The sequence below is a fragment of the Schistocerca nitens genome, chromosome 4 (genome assembly GCF_023898315.1).
Source record: "Schistocerca nitens isolate TAMUIC-IGC-003100 chromosome 4, iqSchNite1.1, whole genome shotgun sequence".
Classification (NCBI taxonomy): Eukaryota; Metazoa; Arthropoda; class Insecta; order Orthoptera; family Acrididae; genus Schistocerca; species Schistocerca nitens.
The window spans coordinates 271,302,330-271,328,163 of record NC_064617.1 but is presented as its reverse complement, the minus strand read 5'-3'; the positions used below and the strand labels follow the sequence as shown (position 1 = coordinate 271,328,163).

Here is a 25,834-nt window from a genome sequence, read left to right as displayed (position 1 = left end):
AAAATCCCTAGTTGACATTTACAGAGCCAAGTTAAATGTAGTACGTCCCTGTAGGCACATAAAACATTCGTCATGGATCGACCTGTGCCGACGCTCGTCTGGTACGGACCAATAACTTTCGTGAGAATCGGTTTCAGCCGTTGATTTAAAAGACGAGTCAAGATTTTAAAATCAGTGTTCAGCAATGTAATGGGTCGATAATCGTGCAAAGAGCGGCTGTGCGCTTTTTTGGGAATCAATACGACCAGGCCTTCAGTAAAGTCTATTGGAAAGGGGTCACCGTTCAGCAATTGATTGTACATAGTTGTTAATTCATCACCAATAAGGTCCCAGAAGCGGATGTAAAATTCCACAGGGAGACCGTCTAATCCTGCCGCTTTGTTACGTGGTGATCCTGTTATGACAACCTTGAGGTCTTCATTCGTGACATTTTCCAGAAGGTCAACATTGTCGTCAGCAGTAACTGTCGTTGCAATGGGAGATAAAAGACTTTCTTCCATGGAAGAGTCGATTTCCGGCTCTGCATAAAGATTCGCATAGTATGTGACAACATGATTTTTGATGTCGGTCTGTGTGATGTACTCCCGTCCTCGGTCGTCTTGAAGATTGTGGAGTAGCTTCTGCCGTCCACGTTTAGCTTCCCTGATAACATGGAAAATGGAAGGCCTTTCCTGCACAATATCAGTCCCAGTCCGCGCTCTTACTTTAGGACCGTCCAGTGACCGCCGCACCAGAGTCGTAATTTTGGCTTTAATGCGTCTGATTTGAAGGTTGTGGCTGATGATCCGTGCGGGATCACCGTACAACTCGCGCAAGCACGAGAAATAAAATTCTAATGTGCGCTTCCTCCAGTATGCTGTGTCCCGTGCATATTGGATCATACATTTCTTTAATTGTGGCTTGACGTATTCGGTCCACCAGACTACACGTCGTGCGTATCTCGCTTGATTGCGCATACACTTGTCCCAAGTGCGGACGAGGGATTGTCGCAGTTCGACGTCGTCGAGGAGAGAGAGATTTAGCTGCCATACACCGCGTCCCAAAAATGTGGTTTGCTTAGTAGAGTTGACTGTTATATGGAAGGCACAATGATCAGAAAAATTTACAGGCCATATCTCACAGTCAATTACATTGTGCAGGAATCTTTTGGTGACATATATTCTGTCTAATCGACTTGCTGAACTATGGCACACGTAGGTGTACGCCTTGGCCTGTGGACGAAGATGGGTCCAGATATCTATCAGACCTAAACCATCAGTTAAAACTTTTAACTCTTCACAAAAATTAAAATTTGGGCACTGGTCCTCGCGGCGTAACACACAATTAAAATCCCCGCCTAAAATTATATTATGTCTGACGTTAGTGAAGAGGCGTACTACATCCTCTCTGTAAAAGTCGCGCCTGTCGCGTCGACCGTCAGACCCAGTTGGGGCATAGATATTTACTAAAAGTAACCCGTTCAGTTTTGCCGTGATCCCGCGCCCAGTTTCTATCAAGGTGTCTAATTCACACGGAATGCCGGCTTTATACAGGATCGCCGTACCACATTCATCGCCTAAGTTCACAATGGCGTCATAGCTGGGAATATCTTCGACCTTAGTGGAAACAACTTCTTGTAACATAGCTATGTCGACGTCTGCTGCGTACAAGTAATCACGTAAGCTCTTCCATTTAACGTCCGAGACAATTCTATTGACATTAATTGTTGCAATCTTGTACGCTTGTGTCATCCCTGAATCTACTAGTCTCGTTCCACGTCCTCAGACCACGAAGTGGTCGTCGCAGGTATGTCTGGGGCCGTCGTTTCCATTGGTTCACCTGTACGGGCATCGACATGCATAAAACCATCATCCCCTTGCGGCTTGGATGTACCATTCCCCTCGGTGTTGGGCAACAACACGTCAGAGGAATTCTTCTTGAGGATTTTCTGGGTTCGCAACAGCTTACTTTCCAACTCGTCTAGTTCCTCTTGACTTTGTTTCCGAGCAGCACGTTTAGATCTGGCGGCCGGTTGTTTGAAACTGGATTTGCCAGCAGTTGTCGGGCCACCGACGGATGCGTTATCGACGCCGATGGCGGAGCCTGTCACCTTACCGGAAGGTGAACCAGATAGCACAGTCGGTGTTTTCGGGGGAGTAGGAACTACAGACGTCAACTGCTCACGACTTTGGTGCGGAGTTGACGTTGTCTCCCCTTCAAGTCGCACCTGGCTGGCAGGTGGGAGGTCAGGTATGGTATCAGTCTGACGATCGCGATGATCGGCGGCATTTTGACTATGATCGGCAGCGGAGGCCGCAGGCTGTACCGCGGTGGCGGTGTAGGCCGGGCCAGGTTCGGACGCGGCCGCCAGTGTGGTCGGCCGCTGCAAGACAGGCGAGTCTGCCAGCGTCTGCGCGTACGTTAACTTGTCTCCCGTCTCGGCACCCTCCGCACCAAGGAGAGGTCGAAATTCGCGGCGAGGGGACTTAATACGTGGACATCCTGCCTTTATATGATCAGGGGACCCACAAATAACGCAAGTGCGTGGTTGTCCATCGTAAATAAACTAAGGCCTTAAAGCCACGTACAGTTACAAACGACGGTATATGGCGATGCAGATCAATCTTGACATTACGGACACCATTGTCGACATTGAAATGCCTGTTCCCCTGCCACTTCTCACCATATATATGAATGACTTTGCCATATGGTTCAAGCGTTCGCTTGATGTGCTCGAATTCCATTTCGAAAGGTAAGTTAAAGACGCGGACCGTTCTCAAACCTAAGCCAGCATAACTGATCCCCACTTTCAAAACTTCGCCTTTCGAGGTACGAAAATTAGAAGAACCTTCTGTTGTCGTCATAATCCTATGACACACGTCGTCATTTTGAAGACCAACGTACAGAGCGTTAGCGAGAAAATCATACTGCAAACCATTAACATCACCGTCTCGCAAACCTAATTGGTCAAAAAGCCAGTCGTCGATATCGAGTACAGTAGGTCGTTCACAACCGAACGGGAACTCAACTTTAAGATTGCACTTGCGGTATCTAGCCTCCATTATAAGGCGCTTTTATCGTTACTTACAAACACTGAGAAGCTGTAAACAGCAGCAAGCACGCGAGCGGCGAAAGCTGCAACACGTACACAACACACACGTCCGACCGCTACGGCGTCTCGGCCGCGACTGACGACTGAGCTATACCCCCTTTCACGATCTTTCTATTCCCATAACTTAAGGAAAAATATTATACTCTGCCTGGCTAAAGACGTCTAATCGAGCAAAATATTGCGTAATCATTATCTCTCAGTTATATATTAGCGTTAAACGATATAAATATCAAAAATACTAGACAGTTCGCGCCTGGAGAAAGTGTGAGTCGGCGCCTTCACTTTAATGTCAGAACGCGAAAATTGCACTAGTAGCTTTTTTCAAGCAAGTTCTGTTCGTCCGTTCTCTGTAATCGTTTGGTATCTGATTAAACTGACATACTCGCCTATGGCTTTCGTAAACGAAAATTTCACTGTGACCCCGACGTGATTTGAACACGCAACCTTCTGATCTGGAGTCAGACGCGCTACCGTTGCGCCACGGAGTCGACGCTGCTGAGCTCTTGTCATGAATAGGTTCCTCGAACACTTACTGTACCGTTCAAACCTAAGAAATAATGACAGTAGGATCCACGAGAGACTCGTCCCAGATGTAGTTGCTCTGGCGGGGGTGTAACTCAGTGGTAGAGTGTCTGCTTCGCATGCAGAAAGTCCTGGGTTCAAATCCCAGCTCCTCCAATTTTTGTTTCTCCGTGCAGCAGTACACGAAAACTTTTGCCTATCACCATATTCTATAAAATTCAGTGTACAAGATTCTTCCCCCAAGCAAGTGGATTTCGTACAGTTCGACCGCATGGCGGGAGGACGATGACCTGCAAGAGCCTGGGCTGCGATCCCCCCATTGAAATGTTGCTCCAAAGCCTTCGGTATGGCGTGCGGAGTGCATCTGAAACATGTTATTTGCAACTCACCGCGACAACCGTCATTTGTTTTTTCGAGATACTGAAAAATGAAGGGGGCACCCGGGATTGAACCGGGGACCTCTCGATCTGCAGTCGAATGCTCTACGACTGAGCTATACCCCCTTTCACGATCTTTCTATTCCCATAACTTAAGGAAAAATATTATACTCTGCCTGGCTAAAGACGTCTAATCGAGCAAAATATTGCGTAATCATTATCTCTCAGTTATATATTAGCGTTAAACGATATAAATATCAAAAATACTAGACAGTTCGCGCCTGGAGAAAGTGTGAGTCGGCGCCTTCACTTTAATGTCAGAACGCGAAAATTGCACTAGTAGCTTTTTTCAAGCAAGTTCTGTTCGTCCGTTCTCTGTAATCGTTTGGTATCTGATTAAACTGACATACTCGCCTATGGCTTTCGTAAACGAAAATTTCACTGTGACCCCGACGTGATTTGAACACGCAACCTTCTGATCTGGAGTCAGACGCGCTACCGTTGCGCCACGGAGTCGACGCTGCTGAGCTCTTGTCATGAATAGGTTCCTCCAACACTTACTGTACCGTTCAAACCTAAGAAATAATGACAGTAGGATCCACGAGAGACTCGTCCCAGATGTAGTTGCTCTGGCGGGGGTGTAAGAGGTAGAGTGTCTGCTTCGCATGCAGAAAGTCCTGCGTTCAAATCCCAGCTCCTCCAATTTTTGTTTCTCCGTGCAGCAGTAAACGAAAACTTTTGCCTATCACCATATTCTATAAAATTCAGTGTACAAGATTCTTCCCCCAAGCAAGTGGATTTCGTACAGTTCGACCGCATGGCGGGAGGACGATGACCTGCAAGAGCCTGGGCTGCGATCCCCCCATTGAAATGTTGCTCCAAAGCCTTCGGTATGGCGTGCGGAGTGCATCTGAAACATGTTATTTGCAACTCACCGCGACAACCGTCATTTGTTTTTTCGAGATACTGAAAAATGAAGGGGGCACCCGGGATTGAACCGGGGACCTCTCGATCTGCAGTCGAATGCTCTACGACTGAGCTATACCCCCTTTCACGATCTTTCTATTCCCATAACTTAAGGAAAAATATTATACTCTGCCTGGCTAAAGACGTCTAATCGAGCAAAATATTGCGTAATCATTATCTCTCAGTTATATATTAGCGTTAAACGATATAAATATCAAAAATACTAGACAGTTCGCGCCTGGAGAAAGTGTGAGTCGGCGCCTTCACTTTAATGTCAGAACGCGAAAATTGCACTAGTAGCTTTTTTCAAGCAAGTTCTGTTCGTCCGTTCTCTGTAATCGTTTGGTATCTGATTAAACTGACATACTCGCCTATGGCTTTCGTAAACGAAAATTTCACTGTGACCCCGACGTGATTTGAACACGCAACCTTCTGATCTGGAGTCAGACGCGCTACCGTTGCGCCACGGAGTCGACGCTGCTGAGGTCTTGTCATGAATAGGTTCCTCCAACACTTACTGTACCGTTCAAACCTAAGAAATAATGACAGTAGGATCCACGAGAGACTCGTCCCAGATGTAGTTGCTCTGGCGGGGGTGTAACTCAGTGGTAGAGTGTCTGCTTCGCATGCAGAAAGTCCTGGGTTCAAATCCCAGCTCCTCCAATTTTTGTTTCTCCGTGCAGCAGTACACGAAAACTTTTGCCTATCACCATATTCTATAAAATTCAGTGTACAAGATTCTTCCCCCAAGCAAGTGGATTTCGTACAGTTCGACCGCATGGCGGGAGGACGATGACCTGCAAGAGCCTGGGCTGCGATCCCCCCATTGAAACGTTGCTCCAAAGCCTTCGGTATGGCGTGCGGAGTGCATCTGAAACATGTTATTTGCAACTCACCGCGACAACCGTCATTTGTTTTTTCGAGATACTGAAAAATGAAGGGGGCACCCGGGATTGAACCGGGGACCTCTCGATCTGCAGTCGAATGCTCTACGACTGAGCTATACCCCCTTTCACGATCTTTCTATTCCCATAACTTAAGGAAAAATATTATACTCTGCCTGGCTAAAGACGTCTAATCGAGCAAAATATTGCGTAATCATTACCTCTCAGTTATATATTAGCGTTAAACGATATAAATATCAAAAATACTAGACAGTTCGCGCCTGGAGAAAGTGTGAGTCGGCGCCTTCACTTTAATGTCAGAACGCGAAAATTGCACTAGTAGCTTTTTTCAAGCAAGTTCTGTTCGTCCGTTCTCTGTAATCGTTTGGTATCTGATTAAACTGACATACTCGCCTATGGCTTTCGTAAACGAAAATTTCACTGTGACCCCGACGTGATTTGAACACGCAACCTTCTGATCTGGAGTCAGACGCGCTACCGTTGCGCCACGGAGTCGACGCTGCTGAGGTCTTGTCATGAATAGGTTCCTCCAACACTTACTGTACCGTTCAAACCTAAGAAATAATGACAGTAGGATCCACGAGAGACTCGTCCCAGATGTAGTTGCTCTGGCGGGGGTGTAACTCAGTGGTAGAGTGTCTGCTTCGCATGCAGAAAGTCCTGGGTTCAAATCCCAGCTCCTCCAATTTTTGTTTCTCCGTGCAGCAGTACACGAAAACTTTTGCCTATCACCATATTCTATAAAATTCAGTGTACAAGATTCTTCCCCCAAGCAAGTGGATTTCGTACAGTTCGACCGCATGGCGGGAGGACGATGACCTGCAAGAGCCTGGGCTGCGATCCCCCCATTGAAATGTTGCTCCAAAGCCTTCGGTATGGCGTGCGGAGTGCATCTGAAACATGTTATTTGCAACTCACCGCGACAACCGTCATTTGTTTTTTCGAGATACTGAAAAATGAAGGGGGCACCCGGGATTGAACCGGGGACCTCTCAATCTGCAGTCGAATGCTCTACGACTGAGCTATACCCCCTTTCACGATCTTTCTATTCCCATAACTTAAGGAAAAATATTATACTCTGCCTGGCTAAAGACGTCTAATCGAGCAAAATATTGCGTAATCATTATCTCTCAGTTATATATTAGCGTTAAACGATATAAATATCAAAAATACTAGACAGTTCGCGCCTGGAGAAAGTGTGAGTCGGCGCCTTCACTTTAATGTCAGAACGCGAAAATTGCACTAGTAGCTTTTTTCAAGCAAGTTCTGTTCGTCCGTTCTCTGTAATCGTTTGGTATCTGATTAAACTGACATACTCGCCTATGGCTTTCGTAAACGAAAATTTCACTGTGACCCCGACGTGATTTGAACACGCAACCTTCTGATCTGGAGTCAGACGCGCTACCGTTGCGCCACGGAGTCGACGCTGCTGAGGTCTTGTCATGAATAGGTTCCTCCAACACTTACTGTACCGTTCAAACCTAAGAAATAATGACAGTAGGATCCACGAGAGACTCGTCCCAGATGTAGTTGCTCTGGCGGGGGTGTAACTCAGTGGTAGAGTGTCTGCTTTGCATGCAGGAAGTCCTGGGTTCAAATCCCAGCTCCTCCAATTTTTGTTTCTCCGTGCAGCAGTACACGAAAACTTTTGCCTATCACCATATTCTATAAAATTCAGTGTACAAGATTCTTCCCCCAAGCAAGTGGATTTCGTACAGTTCGACCGCATGGCGGGAGGACGATGACCTGCAAGAGCCTGGGCTGCGATCCCCCCATTGAAATGTTGCTCCAAAGCCTTCGGTATGGCGTGCGGAGTGCATCTGAAACATATTATTTGCAACTCACCGCGACAACCGTCATTTGTTTTTTCGAGATACTGAAAAATGAAGGGGGCACCCGGGATTGAACCGGGGACCTCTCGATCTGCAGTCGAATGCTCTACGACTTTTTTTTTTTTTTTTTTTTTTTTTTTTTTTTTTTTTTTTTTTTTTTTTTTTGGTCGAATGCTCTACGACTTTTTTTTTTCTTTTTATTTTTTTTTGCCCCGCACGCTTCCACTGCGCCACTCTTTTTTTTTCCTTTTTTTTTGTTTTCCTTTTTTGTTTTTTTATTTATGCCTTATCCATTTTTTTATTATTTTTTTTTAATTATTATTATTATTATTTTTTTTTGTTTTTTTTTTTCCAAAAGGAGGCGTCAGGGGCAAGGCGGTCAGGGGTCGAAACCCGAGGCCTGACCACCATGTCCCGTGTTCCTCCTCTAGGATCCAACCAACTAACGTGCTTCATGTTAGTTATTTATTTTGTGTTGCAGTGCGCTGCCACTGATGTTATTTAGCGAAAAAAAAAAAAATTAAAAATTAAAAATAAAATTAAAGAAAAGAAAAGATTGCTCCTAGAAATTATAACATGTTTTTTTTCTTGAAACATTTTGTGTCCTTGAACTGGCGTGGGTACTTTGACATGTTGGCGTGTCGCAATTATGTAAAAGTGTTGTTTCTGGAGAGGAAGAAAACCAATGTAGAACGTCTCTTAGGTTGGAGGTACAGTGTGGAGAAGAAAATTGTGGAACAAGTGTTTATACTTAGGACGTTGTTTCAAATGATAATGTTGGTCCTGAAGATACAAAATGAAGGCGCTGAGATCTGCATGATGGTTGGTAACAATGTAGTATGCACATTGTCCAAGGAGCCAGGCGTAACTATTATTCTTCGCGGCGGGGAACAATCGCCAATCCGGATGTATCACATCTGCCACAGTAATCGTATTTTCCGATGTCCTGTTAATAATCGACAGCTTTTTCCTCGTCCAGTTCCAGATGACGACGTTCTCTCTGCAAACGAAGGTGTGAGCCAGGGTATCTATAAGCTGACAACGAGTACAGTATGGTGTAGGACGCAGTTTTATTTTATGGAGCTTTTCGCCTGTGATGATCTTTTCATTGACAATGTCATACCATACCGACGCTACGTCCAACGGCAGAATTGGGTTGCTTATGTTCGCCCATATACGTTGCCACGTTTTCTCCGGATGTTTTGTTTCGATCGGATGTCGGTGCTGCCGCTTCGTCAGTTGAGTGTAAAGGGTAGAGGTGGTAAAATGTTGGGGCGACTGAGGCAGGTAACTGATTTCCGTGTAATAGACGCGGACGTATCCCAACTGTTCATTGATGCGCCCAACATGGATTGGCGGCCTCACATCCTGAGGTAGTAAGGAGGTGAAGAGGCTCTGCGATAGTCCAGTGTGATTACTGCGAAGTATTTTGGACGTTCTATTTATGAAAACTGCAAGACACTGTGAGCGGACATCCTTGATGCCTAGCCCGCCTGCGTGGCGAGCCAGTGTTAACGTGTGAAGTGGAGTTTTTAAGATATTACCTCTCCAGACAAACCAATAGATGGCAACAAGCAGCTTGTGAGCGATGTCATCGGGTATGGGCAACACGGCGGCGATGTGATAGATTTTACTAAGAACATACACATTGACCAACTGGGCCCGTTGGAGACGGTTCAGAGATCTAGTCTTATGTTCCTGGAGCGTTGCTCGAACTGTGTTAAGTATAAGGTGCCAGTTCGTCTTGGCCATCTCACGCGGGTCCGGCAGCAGAGTCATTCCAAGTTGCTTAAGCTTGTCAACACGTTGCAACCAAGATGATACCATATATTCATCCATCGGACCGAGAGGAAGAATTTTGGATTTATGGGTATTGATCAACGCACCGGAGGAATGCGTGTACTGTGTGGTCAGGCGGCGCACCGTTTCAATATCATCCGTCGTATTTACAATGACGCTAATGTCATCAGCATAAGCATGGCAAACCGTTTTGACATTAAAGACCTTGAGACCGGCAAGTTGTGCATTCAGAGTAAATAACAGCGGCTCAACCGCGATGGCAAACAACGACATCGAGAGAGGGCAGCCTTGGCGAACAGATTGTTTGATGGGCACACGAGTAGTGAGTTGACCATTAACCTTTATTCTGGACGTTGTTCCAACGATGCAGTGCTGTAAAAGCTGAAGGAACTGATGATTGAACCCCATTTTGTGCATGACGTTCATTAAAAACTTGTGGCTAATCCTGTCAAAGGCCTTTTCAAAATCTAAAACCAAAATCCCTAGTTGACATTTACAGAGCCAAGTTAAATGTAGTACGTCCCTGTAGGCACATAAAACATTCGTCATGGATCGACCTGTGCCGACGCTCGTCTGGTACGGACCAATAACTTTCGTGAGAATCGGTTTCAGCCGTTGATTTAAAAGACGAGTCAAGATTTTAAAATCAGTGTTCAGCAATGTAATGGGTCGATAATCGTGCAAAGAGCGGCTGTGCGCTTTTTTGGGAATCAATACGACCAGGCCTTCAGTAAAGTCTATTGGAAAGGGGTCACCGTTCAGCAATTGATTGTACATAGTTGTTAATTCATCACCAATAAGGTCCCAGAAGCGGATGTAAAATTCCACAGGGAGACCGTCTAATCCTGCCGCTTTGTTACGTGGTGATCCTGTTATGACAACCTTGAGGTCTTCATTCGTGACATTTTCCAGAAGGTCAACATTGTCGTCAGCAGTAACTGTCGTTGCAATGGGAGATAAAAGACTTTCTTCCATGGAAGAGTCGATTTCCGGCTCTGCATAAAGATTCGCATAGTATGTGACAACATGATTTTTGATGTCGGTCTGTGTGATGTACTCCCGTCCTCGGTCGTCTTGAAGATTGTGGAGTAGCTTCTGCCGTCCACGTTTAGCTTCCCTGATAACATGGAAAATGGAAGGCCTTTCCTGCACAATATCAGTCCCAGTCCGCGCTCTTACTTTAGGACCGTCCAGTGACCGCCGCACCAGAGTCGTAATTTTGGCTTTAATGCGTCTGATTTGAAGGTTGTGGCTGATGATCCGTGCGGGATCACCGTACAACTCGCGCAAGCACGAGAAATAAAATTCTAATGTGCGCTTCCTCCAGTATGCTGTGTCCCGTGCATATTGGATCATACATTTCTTTAATTGTGGCTTGACGTATTCGGTCCACCAGACTACACGTCGTGCGTATCTCGCTTGATTGCGCATACACTTGTCCCAAGTGCGGACGAGGGATTGTCGCAGTTCGACGTCGTCGAGGAGAGAGAGATTTAGCTGCCATACACCGCGTCCCAAAAATGTGGTTTGCTTAGTAGAGTTGACTGTTATATGGAAGGCACAATGATCAGAAAAATTTACAGGCCATATCTCACAGTCAATTACATTGTGCAGGAATCTTTTGGTGACATATATTCTGTCTAATCGACTTGCTGAACTATGGCACACGTAGGTGTACGCCTTGGCCTGTGGACGAAGATGGGTCCAGATATCTATCAGACCTAAACCATCAGTTAAAACTTTTAACTCTTCACAAAAATTAAAATTTGGGCACTGGTCCTCGCGGCGTAACACACAATTAAAATCCCCGCCTAAAATTATATTATGTCTGACGTTAGTGAAGAGGCGTACTACATCCTCTCTGTAAAAGTCGCGCCTGTCGCGTCGACCGTCAGACCCAGTTGGGGCATAGATATTTACTAAAAGTAACCCGTTCAGTTTTGCCGTGATCCCGCGCCCAGTTTCTATCAAGGTGTCTAATTCACACGGAATGCCGGCTTTATACAGGATCGCCGTACCACATTCATCGCCTAAGTTCACAATGGCGTCATAGCTGGGAATATCTTCGACCTTAGTGGAAACAACTTCTTGTAACATAGCTATGTCGACGTCTGCTGCGTACAAGTAATCACGTAAGCTCTTCCATTTAACGTCCGAGACAATTCTATTGACATTAATTGTTGCAATCTTGTACGCTTGTGTCATCCCTGAATCTACTAGTCTCGTTCCACGTCCTCAGACCACGAAGTGGTCGTCGCAGGTATGTCTGGGGCCGTCGTTTCCATTGGTTCACCTGTACGGGCATCGACATGCATAAAACCATCATCCCCTTGCGGCTTGGATGTACCATTCCCCTCGGTGTTGGGCAACAACACGTCAGAGGAATTCTTCTTGAGGATTTTCTGGGTTCGCAACAGCTTACTTTCCAACTCGTCTAGTTCCTCTTGACTTTGTTTCCGAGCAGCACGTTTAGATCTGGCGGCCGGTTGTTTGAAACTGGATTTGCCAGCAGTTGTCGGGCCACCGACGGATGCGTTATCGACGCCGATGGCGGAGCCTGTCACCTTACCGGAAGGTGAACCAGATAGCACAGTCGGTGTTTTCGGGGGAGTAGGAACTACAGACGTCAACTGCTCACGACTTTGGTGCGGAGTTGACGTTGTCTCCCCTTCAAGTCGCACCTGGCTGGCAGGTGGGAGGTCAGGTATGGTATCAGTCTGACGATCGCGATGATCGGCGGCATTTTGACTATGATCGGCAGCGGAGGCCGCAGGCTGTACCGCGGTGGCGGTGTAGGCCGGGCCAGGTTCGGACGCGGCCGCCAGTGTGGTCGGCCGCTGCAAGACAGGCGAGTCTGCCAGCGTCTGCGCGTACGTTAACTTGTCTCCCGTCTCGGCACCCTCCGCACCAAGGAGAGGTCGAAATTCGCGGCGAGGGGACTTAATACGTGGACATCCTGCCTTTATATGATCAGGGGACCCACAAATAACGCAAGTGCGTGGTTGTCCATCGTAAACAACTAAGGCCTTAAAGCCACGTACAGTTACAAACGACGGTATATGGCGATGCAGATCAATCTTGACATTACGGACACCATTGTCGACATTGAAATGCCTGTTCCCCTGCCACTTCTCACCATATATATGAATGACTTTGCCATATGGTTCAAGCGTTCGCTTGATGTGCTCGAATTCCATTTCGAAAGGTAAGTTAAAGACGCGGACCGTTCTCAAACCTAAGCCAGCATAACTGATCCCCACTTTCAAAACTTCGCCTTTCGAGGTACGAAAATTAGAAGAACCTCCTGTTGTCGTCATAATCCTATGACACACGTCGTCATTTTGAAGACCAACGTACAGAGCGTTAGCGAGAAAATCATACTGCAAACCATTAACATCACCGTCTCGCAAACCTAATTGGTCAAAAAGCCAGTCGTCGATATCGAGTACAGTAGGTCGTTCACAACCGAACGGGAACTCAACTTTAAGATTGCACTTGCGGTATCTAGCCTCCATTATAAGGCGCTTTTATCGTTACTTACAAACACTGAGAAGCTGTAAACAGCAGCAAGCACGCGAGCGGCGAAAGCTGCAACACGTACACAACACACACGTCCGACCGCTACGGCGTCTCGGCCGCGACTGACGACTGAGCTATACCCCCTTTCACGATCTTTCTATTCCCATAACTTAAGGAAAAATATTATACTCTGCCTGGCTAAAGACGTCTAATCGAGCAAAATATTGCGTAATCATTATCTCTCAGTTATATATTAGCGTTAAACGATATAAATATCAAAAATACTAGACAGTTCGCGCCTGGAGAAAGTGTGAGTCGGCGCCTTCACTTTAATGTCAGAACGCGAAAATTGCACTAGTAGCTTTTTTCAAGCAAGTTCTGTTCGTCCGTTCTCTGTAATCGTTTGGTATCTGATTAAACTGACATACTCGCCTATGGCTTTCGTAAACGAAAATTTCACTGTGACCCCGACGTGATTTGAACACGCAACCTTCTGATCTGGAGTCAGACGCGCTACCGTTGCGCCACGGAGTCGACGCTGCTGAGGTCTTGTCATGAATAGGTTCCTCCAACACTTACTGTACCGTTCAAACCTAAGAAATAATGACAGTAGGATCCACGAGAGACTCGTCCCAGATGTAGTTGCTCTGGCGGGGGTGTAACTCAGTGGTAGAGTGTCTGCTTCGCATGCAGAAAGTCCTGGGTTCAAATCCCAGCTCCTCCAATTTTTGTTTCTCCGTGCAGCAGTACACGAAAACTTTTGCCTATCACCATATTCTATAAAATTCAGTGTACAAGATTCTTCCCCCAAGCAAGTGGATTTCGTACAGTTCGACCGCATGGCGGGAGGACGATGACCTGCAAGAGCCTGGGCTGCGATCCCCCCATTGAAATGTTGCTCCAAAGCCTTCGGTATGGCGTGCGGAGTGCATCTGAAACATGTTATTTGCAACTCACCGCGACAACCGTCAGTTGTTTTTTCGAGATACTGAAAAATGAAGGGGGCACCCGGGATTGAACCGGGGACCTCTCGATCTGCAGTCGAATGCTCTACGACTGAGCTATACCCCCTTTCACGAGCTTTCTATTCCCATAACTTAAGGAAAAATATTATACTCTGCCTGGCTAAAGACGTCTAATCGAGCAAAATATTGCGTAATCATTATCTCTCAGTTATATATTAGCGTTAAACGATATAAATATCAAAAATACTAGACAGTTCGCGCCTGGAGAAAGTGTGAGTCGGCGCCTTCACTTTAATGTCAGAACGCGAAAATTGCACTAGTAGCTTTTTTCAAGCAAGTTCTGTTCGTCCGTTCTCTGTAATCGTTTGGTATCTGATTAAACTGACATACTCGCCTATGGCTTTCGTAAACGAAAATTTCACTGTGACCCCGACGTGATTTGAACACGCAACCTTCTGATCTGGAGTCAGACGCGCTACCGTTGCGCCACGGAGTCGACGCTGCTGAGGTCTTGTCATGAATAGGTTCCTCGAACACTTACTGTACCGTTCAAACCTAAGAAATAATGACAGTAGGATCCACGAGAGACTCGTCCCAGATGTAGTTGCTCTGGCGGGGGTGTAACTCAGTGGTAGAGTGTCTGCTTCGCATGCAGAAAGTCCTGGGTTCAAATCCCAGCTCCTCCAATTTTTGTTTCTCCGTGCAGCAGTACACGAAAACTTTTGCCTATCACCATATTCTATGAAATTCAGTGTACAAGATTCTTCCCCCAAGCAAGTGGATTTCGTACAGTTCGACCGCATGGCGGGAGGACGATGACCTGCAAGAGCCTGGGCTGCGATCCCCCCATTGAAATGTTGCTCCAAAGCCTTCGGTATGGCGTGCGGAGTGCATCTGAAACATGTTATTTGCAACTCACCGCGACAACCGTCATTTGTTTTTTCGAGATACTGAAAAATGAAGGGGGCACCCGGGATTGAACCGGGGACTTCTCGATCTGCAGTCGAATGCTCTACGACTGAGCTATACCCCCTTTCACGATCTTTCTATTCCCATAACTTAAGGAAAAATATTATACTCTGCCTGGCTAAAGACGTCTAATCGAGCAAAATATTGCGTAATCATTATCTCTCAGTTATATATTAGCGTTAAACGATATAAATATCAAAAATACTAGACAGTTCGCGCCTGGAGAAAGTGTGAGTCGGCGCCTTCACTTTAATGTCAGAACGCGAAAATTGCACTAGTAGCTTTTTTCAAGCAAGTTCTGTTCGTCCGTTCTCTGTAATCGTTTGGTATCTGATTAAACTGACATACTCGCCTATGGCTTTCGTAAACGAAAATTTCACTGTGACCCCGACGTGATTTGAACACGCAACCTTCTGATCTGGAGTCAGACGCGCTACCGTTGCGCCACGGAGTCGACGCTGCTGAGCTCTTGTCATGAATAAGTTCCTCGAACACTTACTGTACCGTTCAAACCTAAGAAATAATGACAGTAGGATCCACGAGAGACTCGTCCCAGATGTAGTTGCTCTGGCGGGGGTGTAACTCAGTGGTAGAGTGTCTGCTTCGCATGCAGAAAGTCCTGGGTTCAAATCCCAGCTCCTCCAATTTTTGTTTCTCCGTGCAGCAGTACACGAAAACTTTTGCCTATCACCATATTCTATAAAATTCAGTGTACAAGATTCTTCCCCCAAGCAAGTGGATTTCGTACAGTTCGACCGCATGGCGGGAGGACGATGACCTGCAAGAGCCTGGGCTGCGATCCCCCCATTGAAATGTTGCTCCAAAGCCTTCGGTATGGCGTGCGGAGTGCATCTGAAACATGTTATTTGCAACTCACCGCGACAACCGTCATTTGTTTTTTCGAGATACTGAAAAATGAAGGGGGCACCCGGGATTGAACCGGGGACCTCTCGATCTGCAGTCGAATGCTCTACGACCGAGCTATACCCCCTTTCACGATCTTTCTATTCCCATAACTTAAGGAAAAATATTATACTCTGCCTGGCTAAAGACGTCTAATCGAGCAAAATATTGCGTAATCATTATCTCTCAGTTATATATTAGCGTTAAACGATATAAATATCAAAAATACTAGACAGTTCGCGCCTGGAGAAAGTGTGAGTCGGCGCCTTCACTTTAATGTCAGAACGCGAAAATTGCACTAGTAGCTTTTTTCAAGCAAGTTCTGTTCGTCCGTTCTCTGTAATCGTTTGGTATCTGATTAAACTGACATACTCGCCTATGGCTTTCGTAAACGAAAATTTCACTGTGACCCCGACGTGATTTGAACACGCAACCTTCTGATCTGGAGTCAGACGCGCTACCGTTGCGCCACGGAGTCGACGCTGCTGAGGTCTTGTCATGAATAGGTTCCTCCAACACTTACTGTACCGTTCAAACCTAAGAAATAATGACAGTAGGATCCACGAGAGACTCGTCCCAGATGTAGTTGCTCTGGCGGGGGTGTAACTCAGTGGTAGAGTGTCTGCTTCGCATGCAGAAAGTCCCGCGTTCAAATCCCAGCTCCTCCAATTTTTGTTTCTCCGTGCAGCAGTACACGAAAACTTTTGCCTATCACCATATTCTATAAAATTCAGTGTACAAGATTCTTCCCCCAAGCAAGTGGATTTCGTACAGTTCGACCGCATGGCGGGAGGACGATGACCTGCAAGAGCCTGGGCTGCGATCCCCCCATTGAAATGTTGCTCCAAAGCCTTCGGTATGGCGTGCGGAGTGCATCTGAAACATGTTATTTGCAACTCACCGCGACAACCGTCATTTGTTTTTTCGAGATACTGAAAAATGAAGGGGGCACCCGGGATTGAACCGGGGACCTCTCGATCTGCAGTCGAATGCTCTACGACTGAGCTATACCCCCTTTCACGATCTTACTATTCCCATAACTTAAGGAAAAATATTATACTCTGCCTGGCTAAAGACGTCTAATCGAGCAAAATATTGCGTAATCATTATCTCTCAGTTATATATTAGCGTTAAACGATATAAATATCAAAAATACTAGACAGTTCGCGCCTGGAGAAAGTGTGAGTCGGCGCCTTCACTTTAATGTCAGAACGCGAAAATTGCACTAGTAGCTTTTTTCAAGCAAGTTCTGTTCGTCCGTTCTCTGTAATCGTTTGGTATCTGATTAAACTGACATACTCGCCTATGGCTTTCGTAAACGAAAATTTCACTGTGACCCCGACGTGATTTGAACACGCAACCTTCTGATCTGGAGTCAGACGCGCTACCGTTGCGCCACGGAGTCGACGCTGCTGAGGTCTTCTCATGAATAGGTTCCTCGAACACTTACTGTACCGTTCAAACCTAAGAAATAATGACAGTAGGATCCACGAGAGACTCGTCCCAGATGTAGTTGCTCTGGCGGGGGTGTAACTCAGTGGTAGAGTGTCTGCTTCGCATGCAGAAAGTCCTGGGTTCAAATCCCAGCTCCTCCAATTTTTGTTTCTCCGTGCAGCAGTGCACGAAAACTTTTGCCTATCACCATATTCTATAAAATTCAGTGTACAAGATTCTTCCCCCAAGCAAGTGGATTTCGTACAGTTCGACCGCATGGCGGGAGGACGATGACCTGCAAGAGCCTGGGCTGCGATCCCCCCATTGAAATGTTGCTCCAAAGCCTTCGGTATGGCGTGCGGAGTGCATCTGAAACATGTTATTTGCAACTCACCGCGACAACCGTCATTTGTTTTTTCGAGATACTGAAAAATGAAGGGGGCACCCGGGATTGAACCGGGGACCTCTCGATCTGCAGTCGAATGCTCTACGACTGAGCTATACCCCCTTTCACGATCTTTCTATTCCCATAACTTAAGGAAAAATATTATACTCTGCCTGGCTAAAGACGTCTAATCGAGCAAAATATTGCGTAATCATTATCTCTCAGTTATATATTAGCGTTAAACGATATAAATATCAAAAATACTAGACAGTTCGCGCCTGGAGAAAGTGTGAGTCGGCGCCTTCACTTTAATGTCAGAACGCGAAAATTGCACTAGTAGCTTTTTTCAAGCAAGTTCTGTTCGTCCGTTCTCTGTAATCGTTTGGTATCTGATTAAACTGACATACTCGCCTATGGCTTTCGTAAACGAAAATTTCACTGTGACCCCGACGTGATTTGAACACGCAACCTTCTGATCTGGAGTCAGACGCGCTACCGTTGCGCCACGGAGTCGACGCTGCTGAGGTCTTGTCATGAATAGGTTCCTCCAACACTTACTGTACCGTTCAAACCTAAGAAATAATGACAGTAGGATCCACGAGAGACTCGTCCCAGATGTAGTTGCTCTGGCGGGGGTGTAACTCAGTGGTAGAGTGTCTGCTTCGCATGCAGAAAGTCCTGGGTTCAAATCCCAGCTCCTCCAATTTTTGTTTCTCCGTGCAGCAGTACACGAAAACTTTTGCCTATCACCATATTCTATAAAATTCAGTGTACAAGATTCTTCCCCCAAGCAAGTGGATTTCGTACAGTTCGACCGCATGGCGGGAGGACGATGACCTGCAAGAGCCTGGGCTGCGATCCCCCCATTGAAATGTTGCTCCAAAGCCTTCGGTATGGCGTGCGGAGTGCATCTGAAACATGTTATTTGCAACTCACCGCGACAACCGTCATTTGTTTTTTCGAGATACTGAAAAATGAAGGGGGCACCCGGGATTGAACCGGGGACCTCTCGATCTGCAGTCGAATGCTCTACGACTGAGCTATACCCCCTTTCACGATCTTTCTATTCCCATAACTTAAGGAAAAATATTATACTCTGCCTGGCTAAAGACGTCTAATCGAGCAAAATATTGCGTAATCATTATCTCTCAGTTATATATTAGCGTTAAACGATATAAATATCAAAAATACTAGACAGTTCGCGCCTGGAGAAAGTGTGAGTCGGCGCCTTCACTTTAATGTCAGAACGCGAAAATTGCACTAGTAGCTTTTTTCAAGCAAGTTCTGTTCGTCCGTTCTCTGTAATCGTTTGGTATCTGATTAAACTGACATACTCGCCTATGGCTTTCGTAAACGAAAATTTCACTGTGACCCCGACGTGATTTGAACACGCAACCTTCTGATCTGGAGTCAGACGCGCTACCGTTGCGCCACGGAGTCGACGCTGCTGAGCTCTTGTCATGAATAGGTTCCTCGAACACTTACTGTACCGTTCAAACCTAAGAAATAATGACAGTAGGATCCACGAGAGACTCGTCCAGATGTAGTTGCTCTGGCGGGGGTGTAACTCAGTGGTAGAGTGTCTGCTTCGCATGCAGAAAGTACTGCGTTCAAATCCCAGCTCCTCCAATTTTTGTTTCTCCGTGCAGCAGTACACGAAAACTTTTGCCTATCACCATATTCTATAAAATTCAGTGTACAAGATTCTTCCCCCAAGCAAGTGGATTTCGTACAGTTCGACCGCATGGCGGGAGGACGATGACCTGCAAGAGCCTGGGCTGCGATCCCCCCATTGAAATGTTGCTCCAAAGCCTTCGGTATGGCGTGCGGAGTGCATCTGAAACATGTTATTTGCAACTCACCGCGACAACCGTCATTTGTTTTTTCGAGATACTGAAAAATGAAGGGGGCACCCGGGATTGAACCGGGGACATCTCGATCTGCAGTCGAATGCTCTACGACTGAGCTATACCCCCTTTCACGAGCTTTCTATTCCCATAACTTAAGGAAAAATATTATACTCTGCCTGGCTAAAGACGTCTAATCGAGCAAAATATTGCGTAATCATTATCTCTCAGTTATATATTAGCGTTAAACGATATAAATATCAAAAATACTAGACAGTTCGCGCCTGGAGAAAGTGTGAGTCGGCGCCTTCACTTTAATGTCAGAACGCGAAAATTGCACTAGTAGCTTTTTTCAAGCAAGTTCTGTTCGTCCGTTCTCTGTAATCGTTTGGTATCTGATTAAACTGACATACTCGCCTATGGCTTTCGTAAACGAAAATTTCACTGTGACCCCGACGTGATTTGAACACGCAACCTTCTGATCTGGAGTCAGACGCGCTACCGTTGCGCCACGGAGTCGACGATGCTGAGGTCTTGTCATGAATAGGTTCCTCCAACACTTACTGTACCGTTCAAACCTAAGAAATAATGACAGTAGGATCCACGAGAGACTCGTCCCAGATGTAGTTGCTCTGGCGGGGGTGTAACTCAGTGGTAGAGTGTCTGCTTCGCATGCAGAAAGTCCTGGGTTCAAATCCCAGCTCCTCCAATTTTTGTTTCTCCGTGCAGCAGTACACGAAAACTTTTGCCTATCACCATATTCTATAAAATTCAGTGTACAAGATTCTTCCCCCAAGCAAGTGGATTTCGTACAGTTCGACCGCATGGAGGGAGGACGATGACCTGCAAGAGCCTGGGCTGCGATCCCCCCATTGAAATGTTGCTCCAAAGCCTTCGGTATGGCGTGCGGAGTGCATCTGAAACATATTATTTGCAACTCACCGCGACAACCGTCATTTGTTTTTTCGAGATACTGAAAAATGAAGGGGGCACCCGGGATTGAACCGGGGACCTCTCGATCTGCAGTCGAATGCTCTACGACTGAGCTATACCCCCTTTCACGATCTTTCTATTCCCATAACTTAAGGAAAAATATTATACTCTGCCTGGCTAAAGACGTCTAATCGAGCAAAATATTGCGTAATCATTATCTCTCAGTTATATATTAGCGTTAAACGATATAAATATCAAAAATACTAGACAGTTCGCGCCTGGAGAAAGTGTGAGTCGGCGCCTTCACTTTAATGTCAGAACGCGAAAATTGCACTAGTAGCTTTTTTCAAGCAAGTTCTGTTCGTCCGTTCTCTGTAATCGTTTGGTATCTGATTAAACTGACATACTCGCCTATGGCTTTCGTAAACGAAAATTTCACTGTGACCCCGACGTGATTTGAACACGCAACCTTCTGATCTGGAGTCAGACGCGCTACCGTTGCGCCACGGAGTCGACGCTGCTGAGGTCTTGTCATGAATAGGTTCCTCCAACACTTACTGTACCGTTCAAACCTAAGAAATAATGACAGTAGGATCCACGAGAGACTCGTCCCAGATGTAGTTGCTCTGGCGGGGGTGTAACTCAGTGGTAGAGTGTCTGCTTCGCATGCAGAAAGTCCTGGGTTCAAATCCCAGCTCCTCCAATTTTTGTTTCTCCGTGCAGCAGTACACGAAAACTTTTGCCTATCACCATATTCTATAAAATTCAGTGTACAAGATTCTTCCCCCAAGCAAGTGGATTTCGTACAGTTCGACCGCATGGCGGGAGGACGATGACCTGCAAGAGCCTGGGCTGCGATCCCCCCATTGAAATGTTGCTCCAAAGCCTTCGGTATGGCGTGCGGAGTGCATCTGAAACATGTTATTTGCAACTCACCGCGACAACCGTCATTTGTTTTTTCGAGATACTGAAAAATGAAGGGGGCACCCGGGATTGAACCGGGGACCTCTCGATCTGCAGTCGAATGCTCTACGACTGAGCTATACCCCCTTTCACGATCTTTCTATTCCCATAACTTAAGGAAAAATATTATACTCTGCCTGGCTAAAGACGTCTAATCGAGCAAAATATTGCGTAATCATTATCTCTCAGTTATATATTAGCGTTAAACGATGTAAATATCAAAAATACTAGACAGTTCGCGCCTGGAGAAAGTGTGAGTCGGCGCCTTCACTTTAATGTCAGAACGCGAAAATTGCACTAGTAGCTTTTTTCAAGCAAGTTCTGTTCGTCCGTTCTCTGTAATCGTTTGGTATCTGATTAAACTGACATACTCGCCTATGGCTTTCGTAAACGAAAATTTCACTGTGACCCCGACGTGATTTGAACACGCAACCTTCTGATCTGGAGTCAGACGCGCTACCGTTGCGCCACGGAGTCGACGCTGCTGAGGTCTTGTCATGAATAGGTTCCTCGAACACTTACTGTACCGTTCAAACCTAAGAAATAATGACAGTAGGATCCACGAGAGACTCGTCCCAGATGTAGTTGCTCTGGCGGGGGTGTAACTCAGTGGTAGAGTGTCTGCTTCGCATGCAGAAAGTCCTGCGTTCAAATCCCAGCTCCTCCAATTTTTGTTTCTCCGTGCAGCAGTACACGAAAACTTTTGCCTATCACCATATTCTATAAAATTCAGTGTACAAGATTCTTCCCCCAAGCAAGTGGATTTCGTACAGTTCGACCGCATGGCGGGAGGACGATGACCTGCAAGAGCCTGGGCTGCGATCCCCCCATTGAAATGTTGCTCCAAAGCCTTCGGTATGGCGTGCGGAGTGCATCTGAAACATGTTATTTGCAACTCACCGCGACAACCGTCATTTGTTTTTTCGAGATACTGAAAAATGAAGGGGGCACCCGGGATTGAACCGGGGACCTCTCGATCTGCAGTCGAATGCTCTACGACTGAGCTATACCCCCTTTCACGATCTTTCTATTCCCATAACTTAAGGAAAAATATTATACTCTGCCTGGCTAAAGACGTCTAATCGAGCAAAATATTGCGTAATCATTATCTCTCAGTTATATATTAGCGTTAAACGATATAAATATCAAAAATACTAGACAGTTCGCGCCTGGAGAAAGTGTGAGTCGGCGCCTTCACTTTAATGTCAGAACGCGAAAATTGCACTAGTAGCTTTTTTCAAGCAAGTTCTGTTCGTCCGTTCTCTGTAATCGTTTGGTATCTGATTAAACTGACATACTCGCCTATGGCTTTCGTAAACGAAAATTTCACTGTGACCCCGACGTGATTTGAACACGCAACCTTCTGATCTGGAGTCAGACGCGCTACCGTTGCGCCACGGAGTCGACGCTGCTGAGGTCTTGTCATGAATAGGTTCCTCGAACACTTACTGTACCGTTCAAACCTAAGAAATAATGACAGTAGGATCCACGAGAGACTCGTCCCAGATGTAGTTGCTCTGGCGGGGGTGTAACTCAGTGGTAGAGTGTCTGCTTCGCATGCAGAAAGTCCTGGGTTCAAATCCCAGCTCCTCCAATTTTTGTTTCTCCGTGCAGCAGTACACGAAAACTTTTGCCTATCACCATATTCTATAAAATTCAGTGTACAAGATTCTTCCCCCAAGCAAGTGGATTTCGTACAGTTCGACCGCATGGCGGGAGGACGATGACCTGCAAGAGCCTGGGCTGCGATCCCCCCATTGAAATGTTGCTCCAAAGCCTTCGGTATGGCGTGCGGAGTGCATCTGAAACATGTTATTTGCAACTCACCGCGACAACCGTCATTTGTTTTTTCGAGATACTGAAAAATGAAGGGGGCACCCGGGATTGAACCGGGGACCTCTCGATCTGCAGTCGAATGCTCTACGACTGAGCTATACCCCCTTTCACGATCTTTCTATTCCCATAACTTAAGGAAAAATATTATACTCTGCCTGGCTAAAGACGTCTAATCGAGCAAAATATTGCGTAATCATTATCTCTCAGTTATATATTAGCGTTAAACGATATAAATATCAAAAATACTAGACAGTTCGCGCCTGGAGAAAGTGTGAGTCGGCGCCTTCACTTTAATGTCAGAACGCGAAAATTGCACTAGTAGCTTTTTTCAAGCAAGTTCTGTTCGTCCGTTCTCTGTAATCGTTTGGTATCTGATTAAACTGACATACTCGCCTATGGCTTTCGTAAACGAAAATTTCACTGTGACCCCGACGTGATTTGAACACGCAACCTTCTGATCTGGAGTCAGACGCGCTACCGTTGCGCCACGGAGTCGACGCTGCTGAGGTCTTGTCATGAATAGGTTCCTCCAACACTTACTGTACCGTTCAAACCTAAGAAATAATGACAGTAGGATCCACGAGAGACTCGTCCCAGATGTAGTTGCTCTGGCGGGGGTGTAACTCAGTGGTAGAGTGTCTGCTTCGCATGCAGAAAGTCCTGGGTTCAAATCCCAGCTCCTCCAATTTTTGTTTCTCCGTGCAGCAGTACACGAAAACTTTTGCCTATCACCATATTCTATAAAATTCAGTGTACAAGATTCTTCCCCCAAGCAAGTGGATTTCGTACAGTTCGACCGCATGGCGGGAGGACGTTGACCTGCAAGAGCCTGGGCTGCGATCCCCCCATTGAAATGTTGCTCCAAAGCCTTCGGTATGGCGTGCGGAGTGCATCTGAAACATGTTATTTGCAACTCACCGCGACAACCGTCATTTGTTTTTTCGAGATACTGAAAAATGAAGGGGGCACCCGGGATTGAACCGGGGACCTCTCGATCTGCAGTCGAATGCTCTACGACTGAGCTATACCCCCTTTCACGATCTTTCTATTCCCATAACTTAAGGAAAAATATTATACTCTGCCTGGCTAAAGACGTCTAATCGAGCAAAATATTGCGTAATCATTATCTCTCAGTTATATATTAGCGTTAAACGATATAAATATCAAAAATACTAGACAGTTCGCGCCTGGAGAAAGTGTGAGTCGGCGCCTTCACTTTAATGTCAGAACGCGAAAATTGCACTAGTAGCTTTTTTCAAGCAAGTTCTGTTCGTCCGTTCTCTGTAATCGTTTGGTATCTGATTAAACTGACATACTCGCCTATGGCTTTCGTAAACGAAAATTTCACTGTGACCCCGACGTGATTTGAACACGCAACCTTCTGATCTGGAGTCAGACGCGCTACCGTTGCGCCACGGAGTCGACGCTGCTGAGGTCTTGTCATGAATAGGTTCCTCCAACACTTACTGTACCGTTCAAACCTAAGAAATAATGACAGTAGGATCCACGAGAGACTCGTCCCAGATGTAGTTGCTCTGGCGGGGGTGTAACTCAGTGGTAGAGTGTCTGCTTCGCATGCAGAAAGTCCTGGGTTCAAATCCCAGCTCCTCCAATTTTTGTTTCTCCGTGCAGCAGTACACGAAAACTTTTGCCTATCACCATATTCTATAAAATTCAGTGTACAAGATTCTTCCCCCAAGCAAGTGGATTTCGTACAGTTCGACCGCATGGCGGGAGGACGATGACCTGCAAGAGCCTGGGCTGCGATCCCCCCATTGAAATGTTGCTCCAAAGCCTTCGGTATGGCGTGCGGAGTGCATCTGAAACATGTTATTTGCAACTCACCGCGACAACCGTCATTTGTTTTTTCGAGATACTGAAAAATGAAGGGGGCACCCGGGATTGAACCGGGGACCTCTCGATCTGCAGTCGAATGCTCTACGACTGAGCTATACCCCCTTTCACGATCTTTCTATTCCCATAACTTAAGGAAAAATATTATACTCTGCCTGGCTAAAGACGTCTAATCGAGCAAAATATTGCGTAATCATTATCTCTCAGTTATATATTAGCGTTAAACGATATAAATATCAAAAATACTAGACAGTTCGCGCCTGGAGAAAGTGTGAGTCGGCGCCTTCACTTTAATGTCAGAACGCGAAAATTGCACTAGTAGCTTTTTTCAAGCAAGTTCTGTTCGTCCGTTCTCTGTAATCGTTTGGTATCTGATTAAACTGACATACTCGCCTATGGCTTTCGTAAACGAAAATTTCACTGTGACCCCGACGTGATTTGAACACGCAACCTTCTGATCTGGAGTCAGACGCGCTACCGTTGCGCCACGGAGTCGACGCTGCTGAGGTCTTGTCATGAATAGGTTCCTCGAACACTTACAGTCGAGGCGCGGCCGTCGTGCAGGTCGGACGTGCCTGGAGCGTTGTTTACGTGCTCAGCTGCGGCTTGCGGTGCGGCACGTGGTGAGTCGAGGGCCGTTGCGGCGCGTATAACATCTTCTTGTTGTTAACGAATAGAACCTAATATGGATCACCCGGAGCGGAAAGATACTTTGAAGTTTATGTTTGATGGC

At 46.2% G+C, this 25,834-nt stretch overlaps 52 non-coding genes across 52 annotated transcripts; 16 read left to right on the top strand and 36 right to left on the bottom strand.

Moving 5' to 3' along the window:
- Window positions 1–3,507: 3,507 nt before the first annotated feature.
- Trnaw-cca (transfer RNA tryptophan (anticodon CCA)) lies at window positions 3,508–3,579 on the bottom strand. The gene has a single exon. It is a non-coding gene; the product is annotated as a tRNA-Trp (tRNA).
- Window positions 3,580–3,697: 118 nt separating this feature from the next.
- Trnaa-cgc (transfer RNA alanine (anticodon CGC)) lies at window positions 3,698–3,769 on the top strand. Its single transcript has one exon. It is a non-coding gene; the product is annotated as a tRNA-Ala (tRNA).
- Window positions 3,770–4,044: 275 nt separating this feature from the next.
- Trnac-gca (transfer RNA cysteine (anticodon GCA)) lies at window positions 4,045–4,116 on the bottom strand. Its single transcript has one exon. It is a non-coding gene; the product is annotated as a tRNA-Cys (tRNA).
- Window positions 4,117–4,434: 318 nt separating this feature from the next.
- Window positions 4,435–4,506, bottom strand: Trnaw-cca (transfer RNA tryptophan (anticodon CCA)). The gene has a single exon. It is a non-coding gene; the product is annotated as a tRNA-Trp (tRNA).
- Window positions 4,507–4,967: 461 nt separating this feature from the next.
- On the bottom strand, window positions 4,968–5,039 carry Trnac-gca (transfer RNA cysteine (anticodon GCA)). Its single transcript has one exon. It is a non-coding gene; the product is annotated as a tRNA-Cys (tRNA).
- Window positions 5,040–5,357: 318 nt separating this feature from the next.
- Window positions 5,358–5,429, bottom strand: Trnaw-cca (transfer RNA tryptophan (anticodon CCA)). The gene has a single exon. It is a non-coding gene; the product is annotated as a tRNA-Trp (tRNA).
- A 118-nt stretch (window positions 5,430–5,547) lies between these two features.
- Window positions 5,548–5,619, top strand: Trnaa-cgc (transfer RNA alanine (anticodon CGC)). Its single transcript has one exon. It is a non-coding gene; the product is annotated as a tRNA-Ala (tRNA).
- Window positions 5,620–5,894: 275 nt separating this feature from the next.
- Window positions 5,895–5,966, bottom strand: Trnac-gca (transfer RNA cysteine (anticodon GCA)). Its single transcript has one exon. It is a non-coding gene; the product is annotated as a tRNA-Cys (tRNA).
- Window positions 5,967–6,284: 318 nt separating this feature from the next.
- Trnaw-cca (transfer RNA tryptophan (anticodon CCA)) lies at window positions 6,285–6,356 on the bottom strand. Its single transcript has one exon. It is a non-coding gene; the product is annotated as a tRNA-Trp (tRNA).
- Window positions 6,357–6,474: 118 nt separating this feature from the next.
- Trnaa-cgc (transfer RNA alanine (anticodon CGC)) lies at window positions 6,475–6,546 on the top strand. The gene has a single exon. It is a non-coding gene; the product is annotated as a tRNA-Ala (tRNA).
- Window positions 6,547–6,821: 275 nt separating this feature from the next.
- On the bottom strand, window positions 6,822–6,893 carry Trnac-gca (transfer RNA cysteine (anticodon GCA)). Its single transcript has one exon. It is a non-coding gene; the product is annotated as a tRNA-Cys (tRNA).
- Window positions 6,894–7,211: 318 nt separating this feature from the next.
- Trnaw-cca (transfer RNA tryptophan (anticodon CCA)) lies at window positions 7,212–7,283 on the bottom strand. Its single transcript has one exon. It is a non-coding gene; the product is annotated as a tRNA-Trp (tRNA).
- Window positions 7,284–7,401: 118 nt separating this feature from the next.
- Window positions 7,402–7,473, top strand: Trnaa-ugc (transfer RNA alanine (anticodon UGC)). The gene has a single exon. It is a non-coding gene; the product is annotated as a tRNA-Ala (tRNA).
- A 6,001-nt stretch (window positions 7,474–13,474) lies between these two features.
- Trnaw-cca (transfer RNA tryptophan (anticodon CCA)) lies at window positions 13,475–13,546 on the bottom strand. The gene has a single exon. It is a non-coding gene; the product is annotated as a tRNA-Trp (tRNA).
- Window positions 13,547–13,664: 118 nt separating this feature from the next.
- On the top strand, window positions 13,665–13,736 carry Trnaa-cgc (transfer RNA alanine (anticodon CGC)). Its single transcript has one exon. It is a non-coding gene; the product is annotated as a tRNA-Ala (tRNA).
- Window positions 13,737–14,011: 275 nt separating this feature from the next.
- On the bottom strand, window positions 14,012–14,083 carry Trnac-gca (transfer RNA cysteine (anticodon GCA)). Its single transcript has one exon. It is a non-coding gene; the product is annotated as a tRNA-Cys (tRNA).
- Window positions 14,084–14,401: 318 nt separating this feature from the next.
- Trnaw-cca (transfer RNA tryptophan (anticodon CCA)) lies at window positions 14,402–14,473 on the bottom strand. The gene has a single exon. It is a non-coding gene; the product is annotated as a tRNA-Trp (tRNA).
- A 118-nt stretch (window positions 14,474–14,591) lies between these two features.
- Trnaa-cgc (transfer RNA alanine (anticodon CGC)) lies at window positions 14,592–14,663 on the top strand. Its single transcript has one exon. It is a non-coding gene; the product is annotated as a tRNA-Ala (tRNA).
- Window positions 14,664–14,938: 275 nt separating this feature from the next.
- Window positions 14,939–15,010, bottom strand: Trnac-gca (transfer RNA cysteine (anticodon GCA)). Its single transcript has one exon. It is a non-coding gene; the product is annotated as a tRNA-Cys (tRNA).
- Window positions 15,011–15,328: 318 nt separating this feature from the next.
- On the bottom strand, window positions 15,329–15,400 carry Trnaw-cca (transfer RNA tryptophan (anticodon CCA)). The gene has a single exon. It is a non-coding gene; the product is annotated as a tRNA-Trp (tRNA).
- Window positions 15,401–15,518: 118 nt separating this feature from the next.
- Window positions 15,519–15,590, top strand: Trnaa-cgc (transfer RNA alanine (anticodon CGC)). The gene has a single exon. It is a non-coding gene; the product is annotated as a tRNA-Ala (tRNA).
- Window positions 15,591–15,865: 275 nt separating this feature from the next.
- Window positions 15,866–15,937, bottom strand: Trnac-gca (transfer RNA cysteine (anticodon GCA)). Its single transcript has one exon. It is a non-coding gene; the product is annotated as a tRNA-Cys (tRNA).
- Window positions 15,938–16,255: 318 nt separating this feature from the next.
- On the bottom strand, window positions 16,256–16,327 carry Trnaw-cca (transfer RNA tryptophan (anticodon CCA)). Its single transcript has one exon. It is a non-coding gene; the product is annotated as a tRNA-Trp (tRNA).
- Window positions 16,328–16,792: 465 nt separating this feature from the next.
- Window positions 16,793–16,864, bottom strand: Trnac-gca (transfer RNA cysteine (anticodon GCA)). The gene has a single exon. It is a non-coding gene; the product is annotated as a tRNA-Cys (tRNA).
- Window positions 16,865–17,182: 318 nt separating this feature from the next.
- Window positions 17,183–17,254, bottom strand: Trnaw-cca (transfer RNA tryptophan (anticodon CCA)). The gene has a single exon. It is a non-coding gene; the product is annotated as a tRNA-Trp (tRNA).
- Window positions 17,255–17,372: 118 nt separating this feature from the next.
- Window positions 17,373–17,444, top strand: Trnaa-cgc (transfer RNA alanine (anticodon CGC)). Its single transcript has one exon. It is a non-coding gene; the product is annotated as a tRNA-Ala (tRNA).
- A 275-nt stretch (window positions 17,445–17,719) lies between these two features.
- On the bottom strand, window positions 17,720–17,791 carry Trnac-gca (transfer RNA cysteine (anticodon GCA)). The gene has a single exon. It is a non-coding gene; the product is annotated as a tRNA-Cys (tRNA).
- A 318-nt stretch (window positions 17,792–18,109) lies between these two features.
- On the bottom strand, window positions 18,110–18,181 carry Trnaw-cca (transfer RNA tryptophan (anticodon CCA)). The gene has a single exon. It is a non-coding gene; the product is annotated as a tRNA-Trp (tRNA).
- A 118-nt stretch (window positions 18,182–18,299) lies between these two features.
- On the top strand, window positions 18,300–18,371 carry Trnaa-cgc (transfer RNA alanine (anticodon CGC)). Its single transcript has one exon. It is a non-coding gene; the product is annotated as a tRNA-Ala (tRNA).
- A 275-nt stretch (window positions 18,372–18,646) lies between these two features.
- Trnac-gca (transfer RNA cysteine (anticodon GCA)) lies at window positions 18,647–18,718 on the bottom strand. Its single transcript has one exon. It is a non-coding gene; the product is annotated as a tRNA-Cys (tRNA).
- A 318-nt stretch (window positions 18,719–19,036) lies between these two features.
- On the bottom strand, window positions 19,037–19,108 carry Trnaw-cca (transfer RNA tryptophan (anticodon CCA)). The gene has a single exon. It is a non-coding gene; the product is annotated as a tRNA-Trp (tRNA).
- A 117-nt stretch (window positions 19,109–19,225) lies between these two features.
- Trnaa-cgc (transfer RNA alanine (anticodon CGC)) lies at window positions 19,226–19,297 on the top strand. The gene has a single exon. It is a non-coding gene; the product is annotated as a tRNA-Ala (tRNA).
- Window positions 19,298–19,572: 275 nt separating this feature from the next.
- On the bottom strand, window positions 19,573–19,644 carry Trnac-gca (transfer RNA cysteine (anticodon GCA)). Its single transcript has one exon. It is a non-coding gene; the product is annotated as a tRNA-Cys (tRNA).
- A 318-nt stretch (window positions 19,645–19,962) lies between these two features.
- Window positions 19,963–20,034, bottom strand: Trnaw-cca (transfer RNA tryptophan (anticodon CCA)). Its single transcript has one exon. It is a non-coding gene; the product is annotated as a tRNA-Trp (tRNA).
- A 118-nt stretch (window positions 20,035–20,152) lies between these two features.
- On the top strand, window positions 20,153–20,224 carry Trnaa-cgc (transfer RNA alanine (anticodon CGC)). The gene has a single exon. It is a non-coding gene; the product is annotated as a tRNA-Ala (tRNA).
- Window positions 20,225–20,499: 275 nt separating this feature from the next.
- On the bottom strand, window positions 20,500–20,571 carry Trnac-gca (transfer RNA cysteine (anticodon GCA)). The gene has a single exon. It is a non-coding gene; the product is annotated as a tRNA-Cys (tRNA).
- Window positions 20,572–20,889: 318 nt separating this feature from the next.
- On the bottom strand, window positions 20,890–20,961 carry Trnaw-cca (transfer RNA tryptophan (anticodon CCA)). The gene has a single exon. It is a non-coding gene; the product is annotated as a tRNA-Trp (tRNA).
- A 118-nt stretch (window positions 20,962–21,079) lies between these two features.
- On the top strand, window positions 21,080–21,151 carry Trnaa-cgc (transfer RNA alanine (anticodon CGC)). The gene has a single exon. It is a non-coding gene; the product is annotated as a tRNA-Ala (tRNA).
- Window positions 21,152–21,426: 275 nt separating this feature from the next.
- On the bottom strand, window positions 21,427–21,498 carry Trnac-gca (transfer RNA cysteine (anticodon GCA)). The gene has a single exon. It is a non-coding gene; the product is annotated as a tRNA-Cys (tRNA).
- Window positions 21,499–21,816: 318 nt separating this feature from the next.
- Trnaw-cca (transfer RNA tryptophan (anticodon CCA)) lies at window positions 21,817–21,888 on the bottom strand. Its single transcript has one exon. It is a non-coding gene; the product is annotated as a tRNA-Trp (tRNA).
- Window positions 21,889–22,006: 118 nt separating this feature from the next.
- Trnaa-cgc (transfer RNA alanine (anticodon CGC)) lies at window positions 22,007–22,078 on the top strand. Its single transcript has one exon. It is a non-coding gene; the product is annotated as a tRNA-Ala (tRNA).
- A 275-nt stretch (window positions 22,079–22,353) lies between these two features.
- Trnac-gca (transfer RNA cysteine (anticodon GCA)) lies at window positions 22,354–22,425 on the bottom strand. Its single transcript has one exon. It is a non-coding gene; the product is annotated as a tRNA-Cys (tRNA).
- A 318-nt stretch (window positions 22,426–22,743) lies between these two features.
- Window positions 22,744–22,815, bottom strand: Trnaw-cca (transfer RNA tryptophan (anticodon CCA)). The gene has a single exon. It is a non-coding gene; the product is annotated as a tRNA-Trp (tRNA).
- Window positions 22,816–22,933: 118 nt separating this feature from the next.
- Window positions 22,934–23,005, top strand: Trnaa-cgc (transfer RNA alanine (anticodon CGC)). Its single transcript has one exon. It is a non-coding gene; the product is annotated as a tRNA-Ala (tRNA).
- Window positions 23,006–23,280: 275 nt separating this feature from the next.
- Trnac-gca (transfer RNA cysteine (anticodon GCA)) lies at window positions 23,281–23,352 on the bottom strand. Its single transcript has one exon. It is a non-coding gene; the product is annotated as a tRNA-Cys (tRNA).
- Window positions 23,353–23,670: 318 nt separating this feature from the next.
- Trnaw-cca (transfer RNA tryptophan (anticodon CCA)) lies at window positions 23,671–23,742 on the bottom strand. The gene has a single exon. It is a non-coding gene; the product is annotated as a tRNA-Trp (tRNA).
- Window positions 23,743–23,860: 118 nt separating this feature from the next.
- Window positions 23,861–23,932, top strand: Trnaa-cgc (transfer RNA alanine (anticodon CGC)). The gene has a single exon. It is a non-coding gene; the product is annotated as a tRNA-Ala (tRNA).
- Window positions 23,933–24,207: 275 nt separating this feature from the next.
- On the bottom strand, window positions 24,208–24,279 carry Trnac-gca (transfer RNA cysteine (anticodon GCA)). Its single transcript has one exon. It is a non-coding gene; the product is annotated as a tRNA-Cys (tRNA).
- A 318-nt stretch (window positions 24,280–24,597) lies between these two features.
- Window positions 24,598–24,669, bottom strand: Trnaw-cca (transfer RNA tryptophan (anticodon CCA)). The gene has a single exon. It is a non-coding gene; the product is annotated as a tRNA-Trp (tRNA).
- A 118-nt stretch (window positions 24,670–24,787) lies between these two features.
- Trnaa-cgc (transfer RNA alanine (anticodon CGC)) lies at window positions 24,788–24,859 on the top strand. Its single transcript has one exon. It is a non-coding gene; the product is annotated as a tRNA-Ala (tRNA).
- Window positions 24,860–25,134: 275 nt separating this feature from the next.
- On the bottom strand, window positions 25,135–25,206 carry Trnac-gca (transfer RNA cysteine (anticodon GCA)). The gene has a single exon. It is a non-coding gene; the product is annotated as a tRNA-Cys (tRNA).
- A 318-nt stretch (window positions 25,207–25,524) lies between these two features.
- Trnaw-cca (transfer RNA tryptophan (anticodon CCA)) lies at window positions 25,525–25,596 on the bottom strand. Its single transcript has one exon. It is a non-coding gene; the product is annotated as a tRNA-Trp (tRNA).
- Window positions 25,597–25,834: the final 238 nt, after the last annotated feature.